A 17,258-nucleotide genomic window follows, 5' to 3' on the forward strand; every position below is an offset into this window, starting at 1 on the left:
GGATGAATGGGTAGAAGAGCATCCTCATAGAGTCAAAGGGAAGAGGGGCAGCAGATGGGATGAGAGGGTAGGTGCAGGTGTAACCCAGAAGCAGAAGGTCATTTGAAACGTAAATGAATACAATGAATATAAAAGTTACAGTACATGCTACAATGCCACAGTGAATTCAGCATCTTTTTTAAAATGAATATATATCTAAATAACAGTAAAAATTCAGTATCTTATTTAAGTAAAAAATGGTGTTATGTACATGATAAAATTCATTGGATCAAGAATTAAATTAGTGTTTTTCTTACATTTTTCTTATGTCAGCCAGTTTCAATCGTACATATACAATTAAACTAAGTGACACTGTATTCTCCCTTTTCTTGCTTCTGTTTTTTTTAATATTTCCTGCTTACTCTTTCTCAAAAGAGTCTGACCTTCTTTATTCTTCTTCTCTAGCTTGGGCATTCCAAGAGAGGGAAATGTGAGTGAATGAGCAGGGCGTGCACGTGGCACACCAGGGAGAGTAATTTGATTTGAGAAATGTTTCTTGTGGAGTTTTGTGTGAAATAAGAATAGAAAATGGTTTTTACCTTTTATCAAAAAGAAACATGCACATATCTAGCCTCATATCTCCATTCCTTTCTCACTTGTTACCAAACTTAAGGAGTTATAATTTTGTTCATATTTTCTCCTAATCTTTAGCATTGCTACCAATGAATTTATGATGGGAATACTGGGTAGACAATTACAAATGCAGTTTGTTACAGTTCTTGTTCCTGTGACAAAATCAGCCTCAAGGAAGAAAGGTTTATTTTGACTCACACTTTGAGGATATAGTCTATTACAAAGCTTGAAGCAGCTGGTCATATTGTATCCACATGCAGGAAGCAGAGTTGAATATCTATGTTCAGCTCTCTTTCTCCCTTTAATTCCTTCCAGCAATTCTGCAGATAAGAGTTTTACCTCCCACAGTTAGGATGGACCTGCCTACCTAACCCAGTTTAGAAATTCCCTCAGAGACATAACCCATGGTTTATCCCATAGGTGATTCTATATTCTATCAAGTTGACAATATTAACTATCACACTTGGCCTATTGTATTATGGTTGGTTCCAAATGTTCTTATTTGCCATTAATTTACTCTGCTCTGTCTTAATTCTTGATTTTAGTCATTTCTTTTCTAAGCTACTTAAAGTGGTCTAATGTACCCATAATGTGCTACCACTCTTGCCACAACTTTACTCTTGCTTCAAAAGGTTTAAATAAGAACTTGGAGCTAAAAGATTATAGCTATAATCAGGCCATATTATTACATTATGCATTTTATTTACATTTATGTCTTAGTAAGGCCATTTGGACAGATTAAAGATAAAATATAAATATTCACTTATTCATTAAACAAATGTTTTTTATATCATGGAGGATGGCTTTGCATAAGTAATTTTAACTGAGCCAACAATAGCAGAAGGCTTTGTGAGTATTAACTATAAACCATTAATTTTTCTCTGTGGAATTCTCTAACACCAAAATATGAATCTTGGATCAAACATATAATAATCCAGAAAATAATGTATCTGAATATTTTAGGATCCTATTGGTATACCTTACCAGTGGAATTTAGTTTTTATACAATAATCTAGAGAACCTTCATATTACTAGATTTAAAAATAAGCTTTGTCTTAATAATGACCTGTGAGTGAGCTGTTTTAGATGAAATAATTTAATAAACAGAGATTAGAATTCAAATAATGACCTAACTATGTTTGTTGAATAGGTTTTCTATTTTTAAAGTATTATTGTCAACAAGAAGTAGCTCTATGGTATGGAATGGTCAATTAACAGATGACACATCAGCTTGAAAATGTCAAACAGGTTTTTAAATGAGGATTATGTGCACAGATATATTCAGCACAGGGAAATGTTTATGATATTACATCTCTGGTTCCCTGGTAAACAGATGCTGACATGGAAATTTACAAGTAGAAAATTGAACTTCAGGATCAATAATTCAACCAGCCAAATGTTATTAAGTTTCAAGACCTGAGACTGGTCCTTCATGGCTTTCTGCTCTGGTACCTAAGTCATCTTTCACTTTTTCATGAGAAGTAGCACATGTTCTTACCTAAGCTCACCTTGCTAGAACATTTCTTTTTCAGAATTTGTGATGAGTGTGAAGTTAAGTCCTAGTTGATCTTGCCAGAATTGCTGACAAACACAAAAAAGTGAAGCTTTGTACTTCAATGCTTTACTCCCAAACTAGCTTGGTTTTGATTAAAATTTCTCCTTGGAGAGGCAAGAGCTTAGGTCAGCTTTTAGATTAGCTGCAGTCAAACCAAGAGCAACAGTCAATTAAAGGTTGACAGCTACAAATACTCCTAACTGCCATTAGACATGACAAATTACACAAAGCAAGAAAAGATGAAAACAACATCATGAAAACAGCAAAGCATTGTTGTTTATTAGGAACATTATGAATTTAGTTATGAAAAATATATGTGGGCCTACATATTTTGGAAAGAAACACAGAAAAAGAACAGCCATTTTGCAAATGTAGAATTCATAATAACCTATTAGGATGCCAATCAGCTTATTTCTTTATAATAACCAAGAATTCAAGTTCTATTTTCTCTTCCTTAGTCCAGTTTTTCACTTTTTTATTGGATATTTTTTTAATTTACATTTCAAATGTTATCTCCTTTCCTAGCTTTCTGTCCTCAAACCCCCATCCCTTCTGCTCTCTCCCTGTGCACCCCTTCAGCTCCTTCAATCCTTTCTCTACCTCCTTCACTGGGGACCCTGTTGTCAGTTCAATGGTTGGTTGTGAGCATCCATCTCTGTGTTTGTCATGTTCTGGCAAAGTCTCTCAGAAGACAGATATATCAGGTTCCTGTCTGCATGCAATTCTTGGCATCAGCAATATTGCCTAGATTTGGTGAATGTATTTTTTTTTTTTTGTATTTTTGCATGTCTCAAGGTTCTTATATGTTTTCAGAAGTATGTCAAAGTGTGGCACTGACGAAGTCATCTCCATGCTCCTCTATCAGAAGCAGTATCATAACATATATGAACAGGTGCTTAGTGTGGGTAACTAATGTCAGTCATTCATAGAATGGCCTTGTTTAAGATAATAAAGAAGCAATGTCCATGAGTCAAGTTTCTACGTGTGCCCTGCATGCTCATTTTTACTTCCCTATATTTCTTCTTTATTCATTTCAATATCTTTTAAAATAAGATTTATTTTTAGAATTCATTTTGGTGTATTTGTGTATTCATTTTTTTGTGTTTGTGTATGTGTGTGTGGGTGCATATGTTTTCACATGCATGTGAGTGACTCATAGAAGTCAGTGACACTGGATATCTCTGGAGTTAGAATTTCAGCCTGTTATAACTAGCCCGACATGAATGTGGGGAATTGAACTCAAATCTTTGGGAAATTAGCTATAAAGGAAATTGCAAATGAAAAATATACATCAAACAGGGTAAGGAAAACAAATATGATAAAGATACTATTGAAACGCACTTATTAATAGGAGGAACATTTAGAGAGATCTGTTTCATAAGCTAAAATATATCGACTCTATACCGAGGAAAGCCCCATTATCTATAGCAAATTTTCTATTTATATTTGCACTCTTCTATGACTTCTTGCTGAGTCTTAATTCAGAGTGTCCTTCAAATCACAAAACACTGTTTTGTTTTGTTTTTCCTTTTATATTTTTCTGTTGTTGCTATGTTTTATCTTTTTATTTAAGCTTCAGTAGCTATTTAGTGTTGCTTTAAATAAATTTTGAATTTGTTCTTTTAAAATTTAGACTAAAAAACAAAAGAGAGCATGAGAGATGTTTTGGGGTACTTAAAGGATGTCTGTGAAGAGAGGAGGCAGATTTCTTACAGTCATCACAGATTATGTAACACAACAAGTCCACTGAATTTATAGGACTAGATTTTGCCTCGGATAAAAGGTGGAATGATCTTTGAAATTTCTGGAGCAATTGGGCTTGGAGAAAGAGGCTTACCGAGTTGTTCATAACTGGAGGAGTTGAAACAAATGAAGGATGATGATGCAGGAGGACCACTGCATTTCAAGAGGTATTGGACTGAGTTTTCAGGGAAGGCCTAGTGGATATCACAGCACTGTGATAAAAGATCTTGTGTCCTTCATATTCATGAAAGCAAATATGAACATAATCATGTGGCTGCATCCTTTAAATGTAAAAAAATAAAGTATGGGAGCCACTTGTTTATGAATCAATTATGATTACAGTAATAACCCCATTCTAGACACATGCAAATATATTCATTTTCAGTTTTCTTTAAATTTTGTTTGGCTAATAACAACTGCATCCTAAGACTTTGCTTAAGTACTTGTTACTTGGTTTAATAAGGAATTTGTAAGAAAAATTGTTCATCATGAATTTTATTTTTTACCACACCATATTCGTTACTGCTAAACTTTCCTCCTGTGGAAATTGGACAGCGAAATAGCTCTCCCTAGATTTCATTTGCAGCTTTGGGGGGTAGGGATCAAAAAAGCAGTGTAGTAATTTTCACAAAAAACAATCAAAGAGGAATGAGCAGTGATTAACAACTCTGAGTAAAGGCCTCTCAGAATGCATCCAGGTGGAAATTATGCTTTTTGAAGCCACTACCATGGTTTTCAGTCTGAACAGAGACAGGAAAAAAATTGAGAATCCATGTACTTGTATAGTAGTTGCCTTTCTAACCTTCTCAAACAGGAGGTAAAAGTGCTAGTACCTTGGGAAATTACAAGATTAAGCATTAGTGGGAAAGCTCCAAAGTCCATAAGCTAATGTCACGTGTTTATAATGTGGCAGATAGCCCAAAGTTGGGGACAGGTATGGGTGTAGTATTGAGTCACATGCCCTGTGGTATACCTTTTAAACAGCATATTGGTTTGGTTGGTTTGTGTTTTTAATTTTCATACCACACATGGCTGCATTTCTGGTTTGTTGTCTTCCACTTAATCTGCCATTGTTCTGGAGAAGGCCTGAAAATTTGATGAATGCTTTGTCATCTAACAGGTGGCTAGAATAGCATCCTCATGAGCAGCAGAGTTTACATGCGTATCTGAGAGTCTACTAAACATCAGGGCCTATTTGTTAATAAAAATTGTCAACTAAAAGTACTCATATATAATAAGTTATTAATTAAGTAATTTGTCTGCCATGACACAGAACACTAAAGGGTATGAAAACAGCACTTGAAGTTCTTGTCATACAGATCTTGAACTTGTTTGGTTAGAGTTGCACCAAGGTATTTTACATTATTTGAGGCTATTGTGAGGTGTGTCATTTCCCTAATTTCTTTCTCAGCCTCTTTTTCCTTTGAGGAGAGGAAGGCTACTGATTTGTTTGAGTAAATTTTATATCCAGCCACATAGCTGAAGTTCTTTATCAGGCTTAGAAGTTCTCTGGTGGAACTTTTGGGGCCATTTAAGTATACTATCATATTATCTGCAGACAGTGATATTTTGACTTCTTTTTTTTGTTGTTCTTTTTAAAATTTATTTGGTTTAGATTTTGAAATTAGAATACAATTTCAACATTTCACCCTTCCTTTTTATTTTTTTATATTATTAACTTGAGTATTTCTTATATACATTTCGAATGTTATTCCCATTCCCGGTTTCTGGGCAAACATCCCCCTAATGCCTCCCCCTCCCTTTCTTTATGGTTGTTCCCCTCCCCATCCTCCCCCCATTGCTGCCCTCCCCCCAACAATCACGTTCACTGGGGGTTCAGTCTTAGCAGGACCAAGGGCTTCCCCTTCCACTGGTGATCTTACTAGGATTTTCATTGCTACCTATGAGGTCAGAGTCCAGGGTCAGTCCATGTGTAGTGTTTAGGTAGTGGCTTAGGCCCTGGAAGCTCTGCTTGCTTGACATTGTTGTTCATAAGGGGTCTCGAGCCCCTTCAAGCACTTCCAGTTCTTTCTCTGATTCCTACAACAGGGGTCCTATTCTCAGTTCAGTGCTTTGCTTCTGGCATTCGCCTCTGTATTTGCTGTATTCTGGCTGTGTCTCTCAGGAATGATCTACATCCAGCTCCTGTCGGCCTGGACTTCTTTCCTTCATCCATCTTGTTTAATTGGGTGGCTGTATGTGTATGGGCCACATGTGGGGCAGGCTCTGAATGGGTGTTCCTTCTGTGTCTGTTTTAATCTTTGCCTCTTTATTCCCTGCCAAGGGTATTCTTGTTCCCCTTTTAAAGAAGGGGTGAAGCATTCACATTTTAATCATCTGTCTTGAGTTTCCTGTGTTCTATGAATCTAGGGTAATTCAAGCATTCGGGCTAATAGCCACTTATCAATGAGTGCATACCATGTGTGTTTTTCTGTGATTGGGTTACCTCACTGAGGATGATATTTTCCAGTTCAGACCATTTGCCTACGAATTTCATAAAGTCATTGTTTTTGATAGCTGAGTAATATTCCACTGTGTAGATGTACCACATTTTCTTTATCCATTCCTCTGTTGAAGGGCATCTGGGTTCTTTCCAGCTTCTGGCTATTATAAATAAGGCTGCGATGAACAAAGGGGAGCACGTGTCTTTTTTATATGTGGGGGCATCTTTTAGGTATATGCCCAAGAGAGGTATAGCTGGATCCTCAGGCAGTTCAATGTCCAATTTTCTGAGGAACCTCAAGACTGATTTCCAGAATAGTTGTACCAGTCTGGAACCCCACCAACAATAGAGGAGTGTTCCTCTTTCTCCGCATCCTCGCCAGCATTTGCTGTCACCTGAGTTTTTGAACTTAGCCATTCTCACTGGCGTGAGGTGAAATCTCAGGGTTGTTTTGATTTGCATTTCCCTTATGACTAAAGATGTTGAACATTTCTTTAGGTGTTTCTCAGGCATTCGGCATTCCTCAGCTGTGAATTCTTTGCTTAGCTCTGAACCTCATTTTTTACTAGGGTTATTTGTTTCCCTGCGGTCTACCTTCTTGAGTTCTTTGTATATTTTGGATATAAGGCCTCTATCTGTTGTAGGACTGGTAAAGATCTTTTCCCAATCTGTTGGTTGCCGTTTTGTCCTAACCACAGTGTCCTTTGCCTTACAGAAGCTTTGCAGTTTTATGAGATCCCATTTATCGATTCTTGATCTTAGAGCATAAGCCATTGGTGTTTTGTTCAGGAAATTTTTTCCAGTGCCTATGTGTTTCAGATGCTTCCCTAGTTTTTCTTCTATTAGTTTGAGTGTATCTGGCTTGATGTGGAGGTCCTTGATCCACTTGGACTTAAGCTTTGTACAGGGTGATAAGCATGGATCGATTTGCATTCTTCTACATGTTGACCTCCAGTTGAACCAGCACCATTTGCTGAAAATGCTATCTTTTTTCCATTGAATAGTTTTGGCTCCTTTGTCAAAAATCAAGTGCCCATAGGTGTGTGGGTTCATTTCTGGGTCTTCAATTCTGTTCCATTGGTCTATCTGTCTGTCTCTGTACCAATACCATGCAGTTTTTATCACTATTGCTCTGTAATATTGCTTGAGTTCAGGGATAGTGATTCCCCCTGACATCCTTTTATTGTTGAGAATAGTTTTAGTTATCCTTGGTTTTTTGTTATTCCAGATGAATTTGCAAATTGTTCTGTCTAACTCTTTGAAGAATTGGATTGGTATTTTGATGGGGATTGCATTGAATCTGTAGATCGCTTTTGGTAAAATCGCCATTTTTACTATATTAATCCTGCTAATCCATGAGCATGGGAGATCTTTCCATCTTCTGAGGTCTTCTTCAATTTCTTTCTTCAGAGTCTTGAAGTTCTTATTGTACAGACCTTTTGCTTGCTTGGTTAAAGTCACACCAAGGTACTTTATATTGTTTGGGTATATTATGAAGGGTGTCGTTTCCCTAATTTCTTTCTTGGCTTGTTTCTCTTTTGTGTAGAGGAAGGCTACTGATTTATTTGAGTCAATTTTATACCCAGCCACTTTGATGAAGTTGTTTATCAGCTTTAATAGTCCTCTGGTGGAACTTTTGGGATCACGTAAATAAATTATCATATCATCTGCAAATAGTGATATTTTGACTTCTTCTTTTCCAATCTGTATCCCCTTGATTTCCATTTTTGTCTGATTGCTCTGGGTAGAACTTCAAGAAGTATATTGAATAAGTAGGAGTGAGTGTGCAGCCTTGTTTAGTCCCTGATTTTAGTGGGTTTGCTTCATGTTTCTCTCCGTTTAGTTTAATGTTAGGAACTGGTTTGCTGTATATGGCTTCTACTATGTTTAGGTATGGGCCTTGAATTCCTATTCTTTCCAGGACTTTTATCATGAAGGGGTGTTGAATTTTGTCAAATGCTTTCTCGGCATCTAATGAAATAATCAGGTGGTTTTGTTCTTTCAGTTTGTTTATATAATGGATCACATTGATGGCTTTCCCTTTATTCAACCATCCCTGCATCCCTCGGATGAAGCCTACTTGATCATGGTGGATAATTGTTTTGATGTGCTCTTGGATTCGGTTTACCAGAATTTTATTGTGTATTTTTGTGTCGATATTCATAAGAGAAATTGTTCTAAAATTCTCTTTCTCTGTTGGGTCTTTGTGTGGTTTAGGTATAAGAGTAATTGTGGCTTCATAGAAGGAATTCGGTAGTGCTCCATCTGTTTCAATTTTGTTGAATAGTTTGGATAGTATTGGTATGATGTCTTCTATGAAGGTCTGATAGAATTCTCCACAAAACCCGTCTGGACCTGGGCTTTTTTTGGTTGGCAGACCTTTAATGACTGCTTCTATTTCCTTAGGAGTTATGGGGTTTTTATCTGGTTTATCTGTTCCTGATTTAACTTCGGTACCTGGTATCTGTCTAGGAAATTGTCCATTTCCTGCAGATTTTCAAGTTTTGTTGAATATAGGCTTTTATAGTAAGATCTGATGATTTTTTGAATTTCCTCTGATTCTGTAGTTATGTCCCCCTTTTCATTTCTGATTTTGTTAATTTGGACACACTCTCTTTGTCCCCCCTTAATCTGGCTAAGGATTTATCTATCTTGTTGATTTTCTCAAAGAACCAACTTTTGGTTCTGTTGATTCTTTCTATGGTCCTTTTTGTTTCTACTTGGTTGATTTCGGCTCTGAGTTTGATTATTTCCTGCCTTCTACTCATCCTGGGTGTATTTGCTTCTTTTTGTTCTAGAGTTTTTAGGTGTGTTGTCAAGCTGGTGACATATGCTCTTTCCTCTTTAGATCTTTCCTCTTTAGATCTTTAGATATTTCCTCTTTAGATCTGTGGAATAGAATTAAAGACCCAGAAACGAACCCACACACCAATGGTAACTTGATATTTGACAAACGATCTGAAGCCATCCAGTTGATAAAGAAAGGATTTTCAACAAATGGTGCGCGTTTAAGTGGAGGTCTCCATGTAGAAGAATGCAATTGTATCCATTCTCATCTCCCTGTATGAAGCTTAAGTTCCAGTAGATCAAGGACCTCCACATAAAACCAGTTATACTACACCTAATAGAAGAAAAGGCAAGGAAGAGCCTGTAACACACGGGCACTGGAGAAAATTTCCTGAACAGAACACTAGTAGCTTATGCTCTAAGATCAATAATCGACAAATGAGACTTCATTATATTGCAAAGCTTATGTAAGGCAAAGGACACTGACATTAGAACAAAACAGCAATCAACAGATCGGGAAAATATCTTTAACAATCCTACATCTGATAGAGGGCTAATATTCAAAATATACAACGAACTGAAGAAGTTAGACTCCAGAGAGTCAAATAACCCTATTAAAAATGGAGTACAGAGGTACACAAAGAATTCTCAGGTGAGGCACATGGAATGGCTGAGAAGTATCTAAAGAAATGCTCAACATCCTTAGTCGTCAGGGAAATGCAAATCAAAACAACCCTGAGATTCTACCTCACGCCAGTCAGAATGGCTAAGATCAAAAGGTCAGGTGTCAATAGATGCTGGTGATGATGATAAAGAGAGGAACAGTCCTCCATTTTTTGTGAGATTGTAACCTGGTACATCCGTTCTGGAAATCAGTCTGGAGGTCCCTCAGAAAAGTGGACATTGAACTACCTGAGGACCCATCTATACCTCTCCAGGGCATATACCCAAATGATGCTCCATCCTATAACAAGGACACATGATCCACTATGTTCAAAACAGTCTCATTTATAATGGTCATAAGCTATAAAAACCCCAGATGCCCTTCACCAGAGGAATGAATACAGAAAATATAGTACATCTATACAACGGAGTACTATTGAGCAATCAAAAACAATAACTTCATGAAATCCATAGGCAAATGGATGGAACTAGAAACTGTCATCCTGAGTGAGGTAACCCAATCACAAAAAAAAAAAAACCAAACATCCTATGCTCTCACTGATTAATGGATATTAGCCCAAATGCTTGTATTAACCAACATAAAATTCACAGACCACATGGAGCTCATGAAGAAGGACACCCAAAGTGCAGATGCTTTAATTTTCTTAAAAGGGGAAATAGAAATATTCATAGGAGGGGATATGGGAACAAAGTTTGAGCAAAGACTGAAGGAACGGCTATTCAGAGCCTGTCCCACCTGGGGATCCAGCCCATATACATACAGACAGCAAACTCAGACAATATTGCTGATGCCAAGAAGTGCATAATTTCAGGAGCCTAATATAGTTGTCTGCTGAGAGGCACAGCTAGAGAATGATAAATACAGAGGTGAATGCTTGCAGCAAAACATTAAACTAAGAGCAGGGTCCCTATTGGGGGAGTCAGAGAAAGGATTGAAGGAAATGAAGAGGCTTGCAGGACCATAATAACAAGAATATCAACCAACCAGAGCTCCCAGGGACTAAACCCCTACCCAAAGAGTACACTTGGACAGACCTATGGCTCCAGCTGTATATGTAGCAGAGGATAGCCTTGTTGGGCACTATCAGGAGAAGTCCTTGGTCCTACCATGACTGAACTCTCCAGTGTGATGGAATGTCGGGGCTGAGAGGCTGCAAGAGGGGGTGGTTGGGGAGGCAGAACACCCTCATAGAAGAGGGAGGAGTGATGAGATGGGGGGGCTTATGGATGGGAAATCAGGGAAAGGGAATAACATTTGAAATGTACATTAAAAAATATCCAGAAAAAAAAGAAAAAATGATAAGAAGAGAAAGAAAGAAAGAAAGAAAGAAAGGAAGAAAGAAAGAAAGCAAGAAGGAAAGAAAGGAAATAGTACTTTTACACTTATAGGAGTGGATAGCTACTATATACATTATACATGTGCCTATCTACTATATATGTCATGTGTGATATTTGTTGTACAAGACATATTGTCAACTACACATAAATCAATTTATTTTCCTATTAATTAACTGTTTAATTTTTGTCTTTTCATTAAAGCATTACTCCAGACAAGGTATTGTACCATGGATTAAATTACAAGAGTATTGTCACTTAGTTTCCCAAAAGCTTTCCTCTTTCTCTTTCAGGATCTATGAATAAAAGTTTCTTTTTTTCCTAGTACAATCTCCTTTTTTATCTATCTACTTTCTACCAGCTTAGTTAATTCTTATTCATCTCTTAGCTCTGTTAATGTTTTTTTGACTTCTTATTGTTTTATCTATCACTGTATTTATTTTTGTGTGTATTTGGATATACATTTGCACACATGTAAAAAGCCTAAGACTGTTTTCGGACGTGATGAAGTTCATTTTAACATTCTGGATCATTTTACTGCCCTGACATTCTTTGTCTTATTCATGTCCTGGTTGTTGGCTGACATATAGAATTATTGAGTTATCTGTAACATAAGCTTTAGAAACCAAACTTTCTGTCTTTATCAACCTTGGATATTCAATGCTCAGCATTGAAAGCAGATACAGACAGTTTGATTTGTTTGTAGCTTCATCAATCTTACCTAGTTTGGGTGGCCAAATATATATATATATATATATATATATATGGGCCACATGTGGGGCAGGCTCTGAATGCCCATTCCTTGAGTCACTGCTCTATACTTTACTTCCATATCCCCTATGGATCTTTTTCCCCCTTTTAAGAAGGAGTGGGAACATCTGCATTTTGGTCATCCTTCTTCTTGAGCTTCCTGTGGTCTGTGGATTGCATCTTTGTTTTGCTTTTTCTCTTAGACGAAGAAATAAAAAGTAAACAGGAAAATAATCTTTTAACTTCAAGTTAGTTAGGTCTGGTTGATGGAGTGACGAAACCATCAGACTTTGTGATACATGCTAAGATGCCAATGCCCATTAGGTAATCTGGAAGCCTAGCAAATACAGGCATCTGTCTCACACTACATAGGTTCCACAAAATATTCTGGAAATGTGTAGATGTAAAATTCATGCAATGAGAGAAAGCAACTAATCAATTCGCAGCTTTGGTAGGATAAGAGAATTCTATTCCAATATAATAAATGTGACATGAATCCTACATGTTCAGGGTGTTATTAACAGGTAAGACTGTTGAGAACTTTTAATAAGTGTCTCATTTGAGACTTAAGGAGGTGAGAGTATACCAAAATATATCACATGACACTGAGTTTGGACTCTATTTCTAAGGCAACAAATAGTCTTTGGAAAACCTTAAGCAGAGAAGTGATGATAACTTTTTGGTTTGCGAAGGCATATGAAGAATGGACTGGAAAGTGATTGGGAGAATGCAGATCAGTCTGTTGAGAGGCTGGTGGACTAGTTCTATACTGGACACTTACTTGTTGCAATCTAAGTCCATTTAGTAATAAAGAGACTAGTGGAAACTCAGGATGGATGAATACTCACATACTTTTACTTAAACAAAATGTTATTCTGAGTTTCAGCACATGCTTACAGGGTACAAAATCAAATACTTAATAATGTGTGTGTGTGTGTGTGTGTGTGTGTGTGTGTATGTGTGTGTATGTGTGTGGGGGGGGTGGGAGGTTTGTGTGAGTGCATATGTTCACATTTTACACTTTTCCTGATCTGGATATGATTTTGTTTAAAGTGAGAGATCCTGTTAATTTTAACATTTTCCAGATGGTTTGCTAGTTAGTACCATGTAGTAAGTGTTCCCCTCGTTTTTCATCAAAATTATATACTATTTTAAAAAGTTTTAAATATCTTACCATATGTACTCGGATTTATTTTTACACAATTGTCATTCCATTATTTTGCAAAATATATAAAATTGTATTTTCATATGTAACAGTCTTTGTTAGAATCTCCAACACATTGACCAATGGCCATGAAATAAAGTCGAAATTTAATTTGAGTTGAGTAGAAAATGAATTTTTTTGTATTTTTTCATTATTTAAAATAAGCATTGCACTTTTGGAAAATGGCTTTTATTGTATTTGAACATTCCTTTTTCTATTTTATTAAATATACATTTTAAACTTTTGAATCTTTGATGTTTTAGCATATACTAATATGATTTTTTATTTTTTATTTAATTTTATGAATTCAGCAATTTTGTTTGATTGTCTTTTTAATGTTGAATTGATTTTTCATTTATGGTATAAACTTAATTGATCCTTTATAATTGCTAGGTTGTAGTAATAGTGCCAAGTTCCTACTTCTTTAGAAAACATTCATAAAAACTTGGTCTTAATATATCCTATGGATTATTGACATGTTCTATGAGCCTTAATGAAATAAAATATATTTAGTTTGTTTATTTATTTAGTGTATTTTCTTTCCACCATAAGAGAGTGTTGGATAGCATGGGATTGCTGTTACACATAATTGTAAGCAGTCATGTAGGTGTTGGGAACTGAACTCCAGACGTATGGAGTTCAGTAAAGTCAGTAATTTCACCATTTGTGTATCTATTATGGCTTCCAGTATTGTGTTTTTATGGGATTCTTGAGTATCTGAATGAGAAGGAGGTCCCAGCATCTATATCTGTTTCTTGCCTTTTTCTTTTGTTTTACTTTTTGGTTTTATTTTATATTATTATACTATGTTTTATTTTTGTCTTTTGGAAACCTAGTTACTTTCTGGTGAGAGACAGAAAGAGGTAGACCCAGATGGTAGGAAAAATGGGGAGGAAGTAAAGAGAAGTCATAATCAGGATATATTATATGAAAAACTATTTTCAATAAAATAAAATATTTCCTCATATTATTTGAAAATAATTGTCTAACTTTGGAACTGTTTTTCTTAAATGTGAGCTAATTCACTTCAGCCCCTACAATTTTAGCACTTTTTTGTTCAAACTGTTGCCCACACAAATGTGTGTGAAACATTGCATGGTTCTTTCCTGTATTTGTCAGTGAATGACTTTGACAAAAGACTTAGTCACATGGGGGAGCAATGAGTTATTTTGGCTCCTGATACAGGATTTAGTTCACAGTAGCTTGATGCCTCTTGCAGGACTAGATGAACAAAAGACATCATTGGGCAAAGTGTGCAGTGAAGTTCTTTTTTTTTTTCGTTCTAGGTTTTCAGCATGGCTTTAATGCTTCAGTATATTTTTTTCGCCTCTTTTTAGGAAAAAATATTGATTATTTTATTTATTTACATTTCAAATGTTGCCCTCCTTTCATGTTCCCCTCCAAAAACATCCCTGACCCTTGCTTCTATGAGGGTGATCCTCCATGCTCCCACCCACTCCCATTTCATGGCCCTAGCATTCTCCTACTCTGGGCTATCAAGCCTTCTCAGGACCAAGAACCTCCCCTCCCATTGATGCTAGAGGCCATCCTATGCTACATATAGCTGGAGCCATGGGTCCCTTCATGTGTACGTATTCTTTGGTTGATGGTTTAGTCCCTGGGAATTCGGGGTGAGGGGGTCCTGGAGGGGTCTGGTTGGTTGATATTATAGTTCTTCCTATGGGATTGCAAACCCTTTCAGTTTCTTCAGTCCTTGCTCTATCTCCTCCATTGGGGTCTCCATACTTAGTCTTATGGTCACTGCAAACATCCTCATCTGTATCAGTAGGGCTCTGGCAGAGCCTATCAAGAGACATCCATATTAGTCTTCCGTCATCTATCACTTCCTGGCATCAGCAAGAGTGACTGGGTTTGTTGGCTGCATATGGTATGGATCATCAAGTGGGGCAGTCTCTGAATGACCTTTGCTTCAGTCACTGTTTGTCTCAGTATTTCCTTTGGACAGGGGCAATTCTGCGTTAAAAATGTGAGAAGGGTGGGTGGACCCATCCCTCAATTGGGAGCCATGCTCAAACTCTGGATATAGTGTTTACAAATTCTCTCCTCTTTGTTGGATGTTTCAGCTAATCTCATATTTGTTGGGTCTTGGAAATCTGCTTTCCTGGTGTCTGGGACTTTCTGCTACTAACCCCAGTTCCCCATCCCACATTACTGCACACCCCTCTTCAATTACTTGACCCCCTGTACAACTCTTCCATCTTCTCCCACACCTGATCCTGTCCCCCCTTTTTTCACTGCCCTCCTATCTTCCTCCCAAGTCTCTCTATCCCTCTAACTCCCATGATTATTTTATTCCCCCTTCTAAGTAGGAATGAAGCATCCAAACTTTGGTCTTTTTCTTCTTAAGCTTCATATGCTCTGTTAATTGTATCATGGGTATTGCAAGCTTTTGGACTCCACTTATTGGTGAATACATACCATTTGTGTTCTTTTGTGACGTGTTACCTCATTCAGGATGATATCGTCTAGTTCCACCCATTTGCCTTGAATTTCACGAAGTCATTATTTTTAATGGCTGAGTAATACTCCATTGTGTAAATGTACCACATTTTCTATATGTATTGCTCCGTTGAGGGACATCTGGGTTGTTTCCATCTTCTGGCTTTTCCAAATAAGGCTGCTATACCCACTCTCACCAATGGAAAGATTATGGAAACAAAAACTAAACAAAAACACAGTGAAGCTAACATAAGTTATGAACCAAATGAAATTAACATGTATCTATAGAATATTTCTCTCTAAAAGAAAAGAGTATACCTTCTTCTCTGCACCTCATGGTATCTTTTCTAAATTTGGCCATATAATTGTTCAGAAAACAAGCCTTAACAAATACAGGAAGCTTGAAATAATACCACGCAGTTTATCAGATAACCAGAGACCAAGGCTGGCATTGCTCTAAAATTATAAAAAATAAAAAGCTGTCTTTTGCCCCCACTAGGTTTGGCACTGCAGTGCCCCAAGATACCTGATAGATATCTTAATGTCAGTCATTAAGACCTCTCACCTGCTTTGCTCCATCCCATATAACACTGCCGATGTCCTCTCTCTGAGCCTGACCACAATCTCTCTATCCATCCAGTACCCAATGCAGGCTGTCACCATGCCAGAAATATACATCATCTTAATTACGTGACAGCTTAGTGTCCCAGCTGCCACATACTCTCTTAAACTTAATTAGCCACAAGAGAGAACACAGAACACAATAATCTCAGATCCAATTGATAAGATATAATTGCCCATCTAAACATACAAAGCCATATACACAGCCATCCTTAAGAATATTCATTACAACCTATAAACACACAGAGTGGAATCTTAATATCAGCCTCCATGTTCTCTCTGTGGCTTCTCTACCTTCCAATTCCAGTCTCCTCTTCTTCCCTCAAACTTTTCTCCCATCCATCCTTCCTTCTCATCCAAAGATAGGCATCATTCTATCTTGTACATGCCTCACCTGTGTAATCACATCATCCTACAGGCTGGTCTTCAATAACGACAAATACCACAGAGAGGCCACATGTACATGGAACCTGAACAATGATAATTTTGTCAGGGGAGATATAAAGAAAAAAATTAAAGCCATTTTAGAATTTAATGAAAATGAAGGCAAAGCATATGTATACCTATGGCAATGCTAAGAGGAAAACTCATAGCTCTGAGTGCCTCCAAATAGAAATTGCAGAGAACACTCACTAGCAGTTTAACAGCATATATGAAACTCTAGACCAAAAAGAAGTAAATACACTCAAGAAGAGTAGAAGGCAGGAACTAAACTCAGGGCTGAAATCAATCAAGTGTAAACAAAAAGAACTGTACAAAGAATTAACAAAACCAGGGGCTAGCTCTTTGAGAAAAATCAATGAGATAGATAGACCCTTAGCCAGACTAACCAGAGGGCACAAAGACAGTATTCACATTAAGAAAAATATGAGGAAGGACACATCATATTCATCAAAGGGAAAATCCACCAAGAGAAAGTTTCAGTTCTAAACATCTATGCCCCAAATGCAAAGTGAGAACAGTAAAGTAAGCCACAGGCTACATAAGTTTCTCAAATATAGTGTTAAATAAAGGATGAAGAGTTTAGAATGGTAATTCTTCTTCTGGATCTTTCCAAAATGAAA

General features: G+C 36.9%; 1 protein-coding gene across 8 annotated transcripts in view; it reads left to right on the plus strand.

The window, feature by feature from the left end:
• Gucy1a2 (guanylate cyclase 1 soluble subunit alpha 2) overlaps nucleotides 1-17,258 on the plus strand; it is a 389,111-nt gene that overhangs the window by 70,712 nt on the left and 301,141 nt on the right.

Source organism: Rattus norvegicus, chromosome 8 (genome assembly GCF_036323735.1).
Source record: "Rattus norvegicus strain BN/NHsdMcwi chromosome 8, GRCr8, whole genome shotgun sequence".
NCBI lineage: Eukaryota > Metazoa > Chordata > Mammalia > Rodentia > Muridae > Rattus > Rattus norvegicus.